The sequence below is a fragment of the Numida meleagris genome, chromosome 9 (genome assembly GCF_002078875.1).
Source record: "Numida meleagris isolate 19003 breed g44 Domestic line chromosome 9, NumMel1.0, whole genome shotgun sequence".
In the NCBI taxonomy this organism is placed as follows: Eukaryota; Metazoa; Chordata; class Aves; order Galliformes; family Numididae; genus Numida; species Numida meleagris.
The window spans coordinates 16,105,024-16,119,792 of NC_034417.1; the positions used below are offsets into that span (position 1 = coordinate 16,105,024).

Genomic DNA, 14,769 nt, shown 5'->3' on the forward strand with positions numbered 1-14,769 from the left:
CGCCTCCACCATGGTTCAGTAAGGCTTAAATGGGCATTTAGGTTAAGACCATTCTCAAAGGCTTTCCTAAAAATACAGATATAGGTCTTACCTAAGTAGCTCCTGAATAAGCTTTGGGAAGCTTGTGCTCCAGGGCCAAGGAAAGCAATGCGTGACCGGTCCCTGCCTGGACCAGAGGCTTGGCACCAGATGAGCCACCTCCATGGATATATCTTGGGATTAGACCAAAATGAAGCTACTGGCTCCTGCTCAGACTGTTTTCTAATAAAACTGGGGCCACTGAGAGTAAGCCATAGAAAGGCCACAGTTTTGCCACCCTCATCTCTTGGGAGATGGAAACACAGGACAGATCCAGGGCTAAAGAGTTTTTCAAGTGATGGTCAAGTCCCATTGCTTTCCTTGCTGCTGCCAAGAGGATGTTGTTCTATGCCAGAGAAGAACGGTCTGCCTAGATAAGGTTTCCAAGTGAGCAGTTGTTTTCTGCTTCTTGTACTGAGCACAAGCTGCTTTGAGTCTGTTTTGCTGCTGCAACCTGGGAAAAGGCACGCTTACCAGCATGGTTTAGCTGTCACTGCAGCAACTATTATTTGTGGGTGAAATCGCTGTGCAGTTATTGGAAACAACAGCTATAAATCTCCACATAAGTGTTGAGGCCCTGTCACACAGTATTTTCTCAGTCTCCAAAATGATCCAGGTGCTCGTTTCTCGCAGCTTCCTAAGTTCCTTATGGTTATGCACTTCATTTCTTTTCACTCTCTCTTCCACTCTTTTTCTTTCTTTTTAAGCTGACTCCTGGAAAGACCTTGTATCTTCTTAGAGACTTATTGACTCTGCTTTCCTGACTCAAATCCTTGTGCAAGACCTTGTAGAAGTGACATTTACAAAAAACACCATTTTGAGATCACATTTTTTGCCTGCACATTGATGTCCTCTGAGTTTGAATTGCAGCGTTTGACTGTGAGGCAATGTTGGCAATTTCCTGACTAAACCAAAGTTAGATCAGAAAAAAAGAATGAAAACCAGAAAGGTGCCTTAGAATGTCTAAGCAGAAGACACTCAAATTTCTGCGTCAAAAAGAGGGCGAAACCAAAGATGTGGGACTTGCATGAAAAATCTTGCAGGCAGTTATCTTTTCCTCTTCTTTATTTCACAGTGGGACAAAATTCCACTTTTATTTCAGTTCATCTGTAAAACATGAGGAGCCAGCTGAGCGTAGCATTGGTTCAGAATGAGGGCAGCTGACAAGGGAAAGGTAAAAGGAAGTAGTAACTTCTGCAGTTCTCTCCAAAAATGTCTTCAGTGAAAAAAAAAACAACCAAAAAAACCCTCAAATTAACTTCTAAAGAATAGAGGAAGGCACTAGGACATCATCTAACATCTAGTACAACAGACTCCAAAGCATAATTAATGCATTAATTGTTATATACAGGGCATCATCTCCTGTTGTCTGAGGCTTTCTAGACACAGATGATCATGTTGCTTTCTTTTATCTCCTTATTAAGGATTGGAGACAAGAAGGAAGGAGCTCTGCAAGTCTGGGATCAGAGTTAATGGTTAGGACACAGATGCAGGTGGAAGAGAGAAACATGGAAGAGCAGGTTGACTGAAGGCTGGGACCAACTGCTTTCATTCACACATAAGGCATCTGGGCTATTTTGAGGGTGAATTCTAGCTCCAATACTTTTTTATATATACTGAATACCACTCTGTGTTACTTTGATTCAGGGACTGTGATATTTGAAGAGTAAAACCTGCAATTCGTACACAAGGTGCTTTCTAAATTGTTTTTCACTGTCAAAGACTTTGGAAAATAATCTTCAAAGAAAGCTGAAAAGGACTAGTTCATCACTAGTGTGTGATACTTCCAATGGAGCACTCATCTGCAGCTCCTTACGCCTAAAATCTTAACTCTGTTTTTCCATCTCCTTGACATAGAGAAGTTGGATCGCACAAAACATTTCCCAGGGAACTGTCCCCACTAATAGTGACATTGCTCAAGTGGAGCCTGAATCCCATCAGCAGGAAAGACCCCTCCCATTCAGACAGCAGCACTGATCAGAGAGTTTGGGACTCCCAGTACGTTACAATTTGCAAGTCTACAGCGATGAGACAGAGAGGGATATTCAGAACAGCCTAATTAGTTGCATTCTCTTTTCTAACCCCAGTCAAAAACCAGTCAGACTGTGCTTTAGATTTTGACATCCTATTAAATGCAGAACACAGGCCAATAGCTTTCATTTTCCCTTGTGATGCTACAGACTCTTGTTTTTATAGTTTGACAGAGAGACATAATTAGGCCTCAGAAAGGACAAGTCCAGACTATTAGTTCCCCACAGAGGCTCCATGGAAATGAAGAACCCACAATTACTTTCCACTTTTCCACGGAGGTAAATGTATGGATACCTGCTCTCCACCATGAGATGTCCTGTTCACAACCTTTACGCCTATGACTTTACAGTCCTTTCTCTTGAAGGGCACAAGGAAAGAGAAAGGAAGAACGATACCCACATTTGACTTTCCAAAGGGACAAGAGCACATAAAGGACAATAAATGACACTGCTAATGCTATAGGTATAATGCTTCTCAGAGATGCAGCCAGAGAGAAAAAGAAATTTATCTCCATATTCCTACCCTCTTCATTGTTGCTCAGCAGAATTGGGTTGTTAAAAAAAAAAAAAAAAAAAACACCTTAAAACTTTTCAACTCCATCACATATAAAATGAACCAGATACAGACTAAGCACAATTCTGGTAAAGCAGAAAGCATCATCAGGGCATGGCATTTAGTGACATTTGTTCGGTGGGGTTCTTACCCATTCTCCGCATCTGTTTCTGAGTTAACAACAGCTTCACTTTTTAGTTCTCAAAGACCAGTAGAAAATTCACTCCCTGGATGCCACAGTCTCTCTCAAAGGCAGCTCCTTAGTCTGTCTTTGCCAAGTGCTACATACCAGCTCCCACTTGGACTTAGTCTCCAAATGCTTGGACAGTTTCTGTACATTTCCTGATGAGCTGCAACCTTGGACACATCTGATTCACATGAGCTCTCATCCTCAACAAAACCATGGAGCACTGCTCCTTTGTTTGTTTTTGCAATAGCATCATATTTTAGATGCATCTTCAGTTTATAATCCCCAGTAATCCTCAGATCCCGCTGTGCCTAGCCAGCAGTCCTTAATTCTATGTAAACCATTCTACAGCTGTCTTTATTATATCATGTGTTACTGTTTTCAAGTCATTACCCCAATCTATCAGCATTATATTGAATTTTAATCCTATCTTCCAAAGTGTTACTCAACACATTGTCTGGGAATTCACCTCACAAGCGGCGTCAGCCCCTGGTCCCTCCTGCCACCTGCTTCCCATCACTGACCTTGGTGCATGATCTGGTCCTGTGCCAGATTTGTACAGCACATATTGCACTGCTGGCACTCCTTTTTTCTTGTGGTATTGTCCTTTCCTTTGTAGGATGTCAAACCTATTCAGGACTATTTCATCCCACTGAAAACCCTTGACACCTGATACCACAGAGATGAGCAGTAATTATGGGCAGGGCCTATATGCCCATCTGCAAGGACATGAAAATGCTTTCCATTTTAAATAAGCAAGGTTTATTCCTCACTTTAAAGCTGTGGCCATGGGTTCTCACATCTCTACCATGCTGCAGAAGCACTCCATCACCCAGGGACGTGCAGTTGCTAAATGCACCCATTGCTGGCCCCTTTTCCTGACCAAAAGGGCATCGGTCATGGAGAGCCATGCAGATACGGACTGCAGCACACTGCTCTGTAGCCACTCAATTAAACTGCCTGTTTGTGCTCAGCCTCTCAAGCACTCGGTGAAAGTAAAATGCTTACACAATTCCTCTGCCTACAAGGCCTTGAAATCTTCAGGGGGCCTGGCTTTGCTGCCTGGTTTTCCACTGACAGGCTGATAGAGACATCACAAATCTCTCCAAAGGCCAGTCACTAGGCTTCTTTCAACATCAAAGGGTGTCAGTGTTCACTCTGCCTAGGAGCCTGGGGCAATATAAATCACACATGAATAGGTGAACTGAGTCTTTGAGGTTAAATTCTCTCTGTATATACAAATATCTCTCCTTGGGTATCTGATGTCATTGCGTTGTTTCCCCATCAATATCAAGTATTTTCTTTCAGTTGTAATATTCCAATGGAAAGCTAGGCATTATAGACATAAAAAGGATGTGCTAGGGTGCTGAGGGAAGAGAATTAATTCATTTTAAAAATGTATTGTCATTGTCTTGGAAGAAAAGTCAGTAAACCGATATTGGGGTTTTTTTGTCTGGCTTTTTCAGTGTCTGTAGTTACAATCACAATCTCTTGGGGTGAACCATCTTTTCTGCAGTCACTTGGGTGTGTTTATTCCCATACGTGCTGGAGCCCCTGCCAGGCTCCTGGCTCGCCCACAGAGCTTCTGCTTCCACCGCAGCTCCTACTGCAGTCAGGCAGCATGGCCCAGCCCCAGAGCTGGGCAGCAGGAAGCAGTCGGTGAACACAGATGCCATCCCCTGCAGAGGCTCCAGCCAGCCATAGCCAACACCAAGGAGGCAGATCTGGGAGCCTGCTTTTCTTCTTGGACTGACACCTCACTCAGATGCGGGAGTGTCATCTGGCTGTAAGAGACGTGGATGATAGGAAACGTGTTTACTCCTGTTACATCAACCAGCTGACACCTTGGGTCATCAGCTGGAGAAGGCAAAGTGCCTCACTGGTGGCTGTTTGGAGAGTTTGATTCACCCTGACTGGCACAGTTGTGGCACCTCTGTGTGGGGTATTTACCACCTAAAAACAGGAGTCAGGACAGCTGGGCCTGTCACTAAATTACACTGCACAAAGATAGTTCTGATTCCTGCCTACCCTTCTGCAGGCAGGGCCCTGGCAGCAGCTCCTGTGTCAGTGCTACATCAGCACGTTTATGAGCTGCCCGCACTGCTGCCAGCTGGCCCTGCCTGCTCCAAGCAGCAGTTGCAAGTAACTGATGCCGCTGCGGAGAAAAATTGATCCAGTATCTTGTAGAGTGTTCAACAGATTATCACATGGGAGAGAATGCCAAATCCCCAGGGGGTTTGCTGTTCCCGGGAAATAAATGGCGATCAGGTTCAGGCTATTGGCTACACAAAAGACTTGCTCAGCTCCAAGCCCCTCCACATCTCACCTGCACTCTCAGCAGCTGGTTACAGCCCCATGATTCTGCAAGACAGTGAGAGAAGCAGACTGCAGCTAGTCAGCCTCCGCGTCCTCCCGTACAGCACACAGCTCACCTTTCCCACTACCACTGCTTTTCCTCATACCAGAGAGGAATTTTTCCTGTGGGCAGCCACCCAGCCAGGTTCCACAGCGTTGTGCCAAGCCGAAACGTGAGCTGGGAAACTACCTGGTCTTAAATGATGTGGGTTTAATGAGATTTTTTTTTTTATGACCTCTGCAGTAAATTGCCTGTGCTCAGTATTGTGTTTGAGTAAGTAACACCCAGCAGAAATTGTAGCAAGGCAGTAATTGCAGAGTCTCTGTCTAAGATCTCTGTGCCATGAGGCGTGGATTTTCATTTCATACATTAGTAGCAATTTGCTGTCATAGTTCCGTATAATCAGTACATTCCTTTTAATGTACAGAAGGAAAAGGAGAAGGAGGAAACTTCCCGGCACTGGGAAGATGCTGGGAGCTGCTGTTTGGAAGCAGAACTGTGTGGGTTGTGTGGCTCTCTTCGTTACCTCTCCAGCTGACCAAGGGCTACATTGCTACTCGAGTCACATACCCCTTAACACAAAGCCAGAGATCGTGACAGGAAGAATGTGTTTGCTTGTCCATTTCTAGAAGGGTTTAGTGAGCACAGGGTGGGTTATACACCAGATTTCACATTATTGCCACTGCCCATGCTGCAACAACAGATTCCAAACACCTTAATAAAACGTATCTTTTTTTCTGGAAAGCTGCTCCTTATAAATGTAGACTCTTAAACTGGATGGGGAGATTGTCCTGCTGCTTTGCTGAGTGATGCCATCTAAACCACGTGCACCTACAGCGTTAGGTGAATTAGGAGAATGTAAGCCTGTGCTGGGCGGCCTTGTTCTTGGAGGTAATCAGGATGCCCTGGAAGGACAGCAAACGCTGTCGAGGAGCAGAACCTGAAAGGGGAACTCACTTGTGGCTTTTATTGCTAAAACAGCCAGTGCTTTGGCTAGCAGGTGACAGGCTGGTGTCGTTAGACAGAAAGCAGTTGAAAGTCAGAACTGGTGGTCAGAAAAAGGCCCGCATCACTCTCATTCCTTCAAAACCAGCATCCACAGGTAGAGCGCTATGTTCTGGCACACATCTGAATACTTCCTGGCAAAACAGTTTTAGAGTCAGCATTTCAGGCTGTAACTTAACTAGGAGAACTGTGCTTCACCAACAGCCGGAGCTTTTACACCCTTCCAGTCTGTGCTCATTCCATATTCAGAGTGAGGCCATCATTCCCATACCTGCACATCTCAGTCCAGTCTCTAGCTTTCCACTCTGCAAAAGAGCATGCCTTTCAGTGAGATTTTAAAAAGCCTTTAGACGAATGCCATGGGCTTTTTCCACTCATTTGTGTCCACTGCTGTGAAATCATAATGTGAAAGTCTTTGCAGTTAAATAGCATTTGACTTTTTCTGTTTCTCTCTTTTGACATGCAGTCTACAGGGCTGCAGACAGGGAATGACAGCCCCGCAGTAGCCAATGCCCAGTCCACTGACTCTCTGGGCAAATCTCATGTCTAGCTTAAAATCTACGTAATGAAAAGATAGCCATTTTCCTTACAATCCATTCTCCTGTTCAGAGCTTTTCATGTGCCAGGTTGTTGTTTTTTAATCACACAAAATGGTATATATTAATAAGCTCTGAAGTTACATAAAGATAGATCTAAAGCATAAAAACACTAATATGCCCTGTAGCATTCAGTGCTTTGAACACGGAATGACATCTGTGTGAGAGTGTGATTGCACGCAGCTATGGAAACCAGTGCCAGAAAATGAGGAAATGCTGAACAAGTGGTGCAAGATTGGAAAAAACTGGGAACAAAGATATTCAATTTGCATAAAAAGGCCTGGTGCGCTAGCAGCCTGCATTGTGCCACTTCCCACTTTAAAATGATTATTTTCTAGTTCCGCTGGCAACACGTCGATTATCTTTTTCTTGAAAGAAAACACTCCCACCAGCTCCCAGCAGAAATGAAAGGGCAAGCAGGTTCCTAGGTCAGATGTGGCTATTGCAAATGGGACAAGTTCTGCAGACGTGAAAAAGTGTAAGGACTTTCCTCATCTTTGCGTTCATCCTAAGCAATTTCCTTCTCATTTCCAGATGGTGCCAATTAAGAGTCAGAACCCCTGCCCTAACGGTTGTTAACAAAACAAGCACAATCTGAGACTTTAATGAGTAAAACTAGAGTCACATAATACGCCCAAGAGAAGTCAAAATGAAAAGAAAGGTTGCAGTTGGCAAACACTTAGGTTGTCGGGTACTAAAATTGTAAAATGCTACGGCTGGAGATTTGGTTTTTAATACTGAAGGGTGCCTTCTACTGCTGAGTTCAGTGGGATTATTTTGGGGCTTAAAGATAAGCACTTGGATAAACCATTCCAATCAGTGACTGAGGCAAGACTTAAGCAGTAAAGCTGGGCCACATGTAATTCATATTATAAGGTATTTTTATTATGTATTATTGAATTCCTTTTATTAATCAGTAATTGGCAATTAAAATAGCATCCATACTTTCAAAAAAGAAAATAACAGATACTTCCAGTTGGAAGAGCATGCCATTGAGGTGCAGCAAAAACCACTGGCTAGAAATGGAAGCTGTATGAACTCAGGCTGCAAATCAGGTACGGATGTTTTATGTCAGGGGGAGGCAATTAACTATTTTCACAGATTACCTAAGGATGTAATGGATGATCTGTCACTCGAAAACTTTGCCTCTAGGGTGAGCACCCTTATCTGAAGAGAATTCTCTAGCACAGTTGTGCATAGCTTTTCTTCATTTGCAGATTCCTGAAACCACTTCTGTGGAGGTTCCAGCTCTTGGGTAGCAAATCTTTAGATTGCCCTGTTTGTATTACTTACCTTATCCTGACTCTGCACAAATCAGTCATGAACCCTGAGATTTTTAGACCGCAGTCTGAAAAAAACATTATTTTGCACAAACCAGATTTCTGAGGTTGATAGATTTACTGAAAAATTCCCTTGCTTGTGTTGCAGCAGTGGTCCTTCTGACCATTTGAAAGATACGTTGGAATTGTATTGTAGAGTAGCTAAACTGAACAAATATTGGATAACCCTTTCCTTTAATAATTTATTTTTGTGTTGGGAAAAATACTGTTTTTATACTTGAAAGTGCTTGATTTTTTATTTTTTTTGTATGAGTACATTCAAAGCCAAGCACACACCAGCTGGTAGGATTCTACATCACAACCTATACCATGCACATCACAGAATAATCCTGTTAAAAAGGAAGGAGGAAATAGAAATATTTCAGGCATTCTGTCTATGCCAATTTACAGTATTTGCTTCCCTCCTTCCATGAAACGCCGGCACGGAGCAGAGCAGGTTTAACACGTTTGCATCCCTCAGAATGCTCCAGTCTTTGCATGACACCTATAGTCTGCTGGCCAAGAGGTGGCACTAAAGAAATACACTGTGCAGTTACTAAGGGAGGCGTGGGGTTTTTCCCCCCATCTTCAGATGTAATCTGTGCAAATGTCACTGCACTGAGTGCATGACAATAAACAAAACCCAGTTCAAGTTTCTCGGCACACTCTGTACTATTTGGGCATATGCTGGATTGCACTTGGGTTTCATTAAAGAACTGATGGTTCTACTTGGAAGAGGAGCTGTTACCCTGATGTGCAAACTGCTGAGGTTCCCTCTCAGTAATTCAGAAGTTTTATCTGTTTTCTCTTGTGCTGCTAATTGAGAATTGTGTGAAAAACTGTGTTTAGGCTCTGACTCAGAAATGGGATCAATAGTCTCTTCAGGCCTGAACAAAGGAGAAACAGTCATGATGACCATTTTTAGCATAAGCCAGTAACATTCCTTACTGGTTTAATTCTACATCAGAATGTAAGGTGACCCTAACCTGCTCCGATTAGTTTGTAACTTGTCATGTATTATGACCATATCCCTCCCAGCTCGGTACAAAAGAGGCAGAATGGATGTGCCCGAAGGGAGGCACACAGGCTGCAGGCAGATATCTCATCTGCCAGCTTCATGCAGTGCCCTCTGCAGGTGCCGCTTCAGAGCCTTTGAGATCACAACAGGGCAGGACAGAGAAACAGGGTCTTGCCCCATGGTACCATGCCCTGCCAAAGCAGTGGAAACCACTCAGCAGATTTGAAGACTCGGGAATTAATATAAAACGTAGGAGATAAGAGCAGAGAGGTGCAGTCAGACCAACCAGCCCAGAGATTTCAGATGTCCAATGATGAGTGTGGGGAAAGAGCAGCTATTTTCTGGCACGCTCTAGCAGAGGCTTCTATCTGATCAAATGTAACACCCACCAGCTTCCAGCTAGAGCCTCTTTCTTAAGCCTCCTATTCTACCCATCGTGAAGCCACCCACCGAAGTCATAATGTGGACTGGAAAGGAAAGCAGACGTGCCCCCAGTCTGTCCTGCAGAGCTTAAGCCTCTAACATCACATGAGAAGATACAGGGTAAAACTTTAAACTCAGAATTCCCTTGAGGATCACGTAGCTCCACACAAAGTCCTCATTACCACAGACACCTCTCAGAGTCATAAAGTTAATGTTAACTCAGACAAGAAGGTGATGACTCCCTCAAGCTCTGAGCTCCCTCAACTGCTGCTTTCCAAACTCCAAGAAGATAAATCTGCCTACTTCTCACTATCCTCTATAGTTGCTGCAACCTTTCATGTTCTTCATTGCTGTTGTATTGTTTTGTCATTTATTACTGAAACGAGGCAAGGAATGCAAGAATGATTCAGCAGATCGCAAAGGAGTAAAAAGAAAGGAGGAACTGTTGTCATTCTTGCTGAGATAGCCGTAAGACTCTGATTGCACATGTGCCCGTGTATAAGGACAGGACTGTGTGACGTAGGGAGTAAGAGTCTCTGAGAAGACCAGTTGTCAGGGAAGGGGCTGCATTACTGTCGAGAAGACAGGGCAGTGGTTGTGCCACAGATGTGCTAAAGCTACTCTGAACTTCTCCACAGATGTTGCTGGCCAGCACTGCTGAAGTCAGCTGCTGTGGACAGCTGGACATGGGGGTGAGTTTTCCTAAGGAAATTCTAGGAGAGTAATGGCAAAGATCCTCTGGTTTGGATGTACGCCCTAATGTTTTTTCCGGTCAAGAGGTGTCAGTTTAGAAAGCAGGTTACTACAAGGGTTTCCCAGCAAGCAAGTTGGGCTGTACTTCATACTGCAGTCAAAGAAATTAGAGGCAGAAAAGGTTACATCATCCAGGTCTTAATCTAGAGATACATGTACTAAAATATGTGGCACATGGTTAAATGCTTTGCTAGGTCAGAGACCTAATTTGCTCCCTGTCAGTAGGGCTGTTCTCTATCATGGACATTTTTAGGGCTAATTAGACTGTGCTCTTGGCCACTGCAAGAGCAAAACCCAAGGCATGAATCCTCTGGCACTTCTAAGTGCTGTCAGCATTTTGCAGATAACAACAAATAATAATAACAACCTTTCTGTTTGAGGTCTGTGCTCGAGGTGGTTTCAGGGGTGCGGATCTGGCAGGAGGATTGCCAAGCCAATGAGGACTGCCCCAGCCCAGTGTGAAAGATGCCTCAGATACAGTCCTGAATGCAGAATTATTCTTGTGCCCTTTTTTTTTACCTCTCCTCCACCTCCAATTTCTAAGCATTCTTGTGGATCTTACATTCCTGATTCTTAGACTTTAGATGCTGAACTATGTCTTTGCTGGGTCTGGTTTAAGACTATAAGGTATGTTTGCTATTGCACTACTAATATGCATACAGAATTAGCTTGCATGCACCTACCCACAGTGGATGATGATCATTAACCTGCTTTCCTGTTCCTGGATTCACTTACTCATTGCAGCTGTTCTGCAAACTTGCAGGAAAGAGAGCTTCCTGCACCACTCCATGTGTGTAGGGCCTAATGTGACTTCCCAAATCAGCACACAGAAGCTCCAGTGCAGTTCATAATACCATAATGCTCCCTGCACGTGCAAATCATTGGGCGCATGTTTTGTGCATGAAATTCCGCAGTTGGTTTCAAAATAACATGCTCCTTCAGCATGGTCTCTTGCTTTGCTTTCTGAAAGCTAGATTACATTTTTAACCCAGTTGAAACATTTCCCATTCCATCATACATTGAAGAAGCTGAGGACAACTGTATTAACAACCAATAATATCTAGTTATTAAAGTTTGTTTGTCTGCCTCCCTTACAGTCTTTTAAACTGTTTTCCTGACACTGCAATTCCACAGCCAGCAGGACTGGCCGTGAACACTAGATGGCACTTTGCAGCAAAAAAGGTTAATAGTTTATGCAACTAACTGAAGATCTCCCTTATTGCCCTCATTCACAGAGCAGGACTTTTTGCTTACTGTGTCCTCATCACATCATTGTTCCTAATTCAGCATTTAGTCCACAGAGAAATACCTGATCGGTTCCCAGACAAATTCTCACTTTCACCAAAGATGGCATGATTATTTCATGATGAGCTCTAGCTTATATTAATATCAGTCAGACTGCTTCATATTCTGCCTAAAGCTGCAGCGTATACAAGAAGCTGTATTGAAACAGGGAGATCTGTAGGTATCTCAAATGCTTTTCTCTGGGTTGGCTCAGGTCAAGGAGCTGCCCTTTTTCCTGTTAACACCTGTAGTGGTACAAGGGCCAGCATTCATGGGAACGTGGCCTCTTTTATTTACCCCTGAGGCTACAATGGAATAGTAACCCACAGCCAGCCTCAGCCTGCCTTGCAGAGCAGGTATATGGGCACAGTCCAGAGCATCCTCCTCCTCTCCAGGAATGTGAGGTTCACCCCACCCTCTCCAAGTCAGGCCTCCAGGCAGCACTGCACCCAGCAAGTGCCCTACACAGGCACAAAAGCAGGCTGAGGCCACAGTAAACAACTTGCCAATATCTATTTAGGCGCAAGGGTGAACTGCCACAGGTTATACATTAAACCCAACATGTAAAAGGCTTAGGTTCCGTAAGGCTAAGGTTATCCACACAGAGCTGCAGGTGCAGCAGCAGGCACAGCTGGAGCCCATCCTCTGCAGAGAGCTCTGTCCCCATGGCACCTTCCTGGGGACCTGCTTGGGCTGCAGTGCCACACTCGTGGCAGGGCATCGCGTTCAGGGAAGCCGTGGCAGGGCTGGTGAGCACCTACATCTGGAAAGGCAGAAAAGCTGAGTCCTGCTGAGCAGCTTGAGAACAGTCACGCCGTGTGCTTTCCTGAGCCGGTGCCCTCCTTCACCCCTTCCTCCACACATCTCCCAGACAGCATCCAGGGGAAATCTCCCACTAGTGCGACTTCACTTGTTTTGGAAACCTTTTTCTTTCCTCATATAGCCATTATTCCTTCATCCTTTTGATAAGGCTTACACCTCGACTGAATGTCAACTGCTACTCTTCACACAGAGCTGCAGTGCTTGGCCCAGTTTGATCTTTCCCAAGGTCTTTCTTAGCACATTCCACCTTCTGTAGCTTTTTTTCTCTCTTTTCTTTCTTTTAAATAAAAGATTTCTACATTTCTAAGTCATCACCTGGATTATTTATTTATCCTCTCATCCTCACCAAGGTCAGCGTTTCATTGCTTGGAAGTATTTCTTCACCCTTCCTACAGATCATTGTACAAGGTCCTCTTTTTTCCTCAGCTACCTGACTGTCTCTGTCCCTGACTCCCCTCCAGCAACTTGCAGTTTGTGAACTGGTCAGGCTAGTGACAAGCTGACTGCACATTGCACAGCTTCCCCTTATTCCAGGAAGAGCCAAACAATTCCCATTTCGGAGGTTACCCCTAATGTTGTCCTGTTCTAACTTAGAGGTTTGATTTCACATAACTCTCTTGCTTTGTTCCCCCTCTGCTTAATATTGTTTCCCAGCTCCTTAGACAAATTGCTGATAAATTCAAGAGGAGTTTTGTCTCAGTACTGAATGGAGACCTTGAAATCGTACCTCAGTCCCACAGCCATGGCTAACTACCACGATGCTGCTGCTGGCCTTCACTGCAGTTGGTGGCTTCATCAGCGATGGCACAAACAGGCAGCAGTGATAACAGCAGGGCAGTAGCCTAGAGCCCAGAAGGAGCCATACCTTGGTGGCATCAGCCCAGCATGGCCTCAGCCGGGCTCACCGGATGGGAAGGGTCAGGGGAGGCTCCTGCTCTCGGTCCTCCTGCAGAGCAAGACACTGAGCTGTCCAGAGGGGCGGCTCATGGGGCTCCTTGCTGCTAACAGTGACACCTCATTCTCCTGTCCTGCCATATATCACTCACTGCCGGGCCTCATCCAGTATTGTCTGTGCTGCAAAAACCTTCCAAGCCGACCAAACAATAGATTCTAGTATCTTCTTCCGTTCTTCTTTCATCACAGAGGATAGTGCTATTAACCTAGTAAGGAAGCTTCAATCTCTTTCCAAGTTCAGGAGAATTCTCTCCACTGTTTCCAAAGAAATCTTGCCAAGAGCGTGCATTTTCTGTCATGTTCCAAGTTGCTTGAAATAATAAAGAATTATCCTCACAATTAAGATCAGGCTGTACAATTTAGATACGTGCCTTAAAAGACTTCATATTCTCTGCCAGAGATGTATTGTTCTTCCCCATTTAATTTTATTTACTTTTTTTTAGTGGATGCAACAGTTACACTGTCATTTATCAGAGAAGAAGGAAGCAGCAGCTGCAAAGCTCTGTATATAAAATAAACACAGTGTGGATGAAGCTATCAGAAGCTCAGATTTCAAGGAGGAGAGGGGGAGGATTGCTTTTAATAAGATCTTGTGTCAGTAAAGTTGTGAGACGGAACTGCAGGGTCTTAGCCTATTAAAAATACGAGCGGGAACAAATTCTTTCATTTAATGGAACAGCAGTGTTAGCTGCATGCATACGGACAGAGGGCTTAATTTAAAAAGTAAAAAGCAATTTGGTCATTCGTGTTCAGACTTTGGGAACTCCACACAGCATGCCAAATGCACGCATTTCTTTTTAACCCTTTGGCTGCAGGGCCTGTACAGTATGAAAGAGGCACGGCCATAGTATTTACTGAGTGGAACAGAACTTCTTTCTCCCTCGAGGAGCTACGCAGGGAGCAGCTGATGCCCAGGGAAGGCAGGTGGGAGGGAGGAGTCCTGCCCCCAGCTCTGACGCAGTTTTGTCGTGTCAGCTTGGGTGAATCGCTTCACTCACCATCAGTGCAAACACAGATGCTGATGCTATCAATGGCTGCTACTTGTTTGTTTATTCATCTGTATTAAACCGGTGACTAGGAAGCCCCAGCAAGCATGAGAGCACCCAGACCACAGGATTGTACGGGAGCCAACTGCAACTGTACTCTGCGAGTTTGCAGCCGAGCACTCCAACATCGCATGCCGTGACATGAATTTGACCCATCCCTTGCATGCTCATGCAGCAGCAAGTAGCACTGCCTTGGAACGGCACCTGGCTGCTCTGAGGCTGCACTCACACAATGAAACGCCTGTCCTAAAACCAACAGAGGCAACAGCAGATGCGGGCTCAGTGGCCCAGCCTGTGCTGCACAGTGTAAGGGGCTCCGAGCTGTCCCTTTTGGGCAGCTCCCTG

The 14,769-nt window shown here is 44.7% G+C and overlaps 2 long non-coding RNA genes across 2 annotated transcripts in view; one reads left to right on the forward strand and one right to left on the reverse strand.

Annotated features, from left to right (window-relative positions):
- Positions 1 to 14,769, forward strand: part of LOC110403681 — a 113,418-nt gene that overhangs the window by 85,784 nt on the left and 12,865 nt on the right. The window lies entirely within an intron of this gene.
- LOC110403682 overlaps positions 1 to 14,769 on the reverse strand; it is a 135,366-nt gene that overhangs the window by 16,972 nt on the left and 103,625 nt on the right. The gene's annotated exons all lie outside the window — the stretch shown is intronic.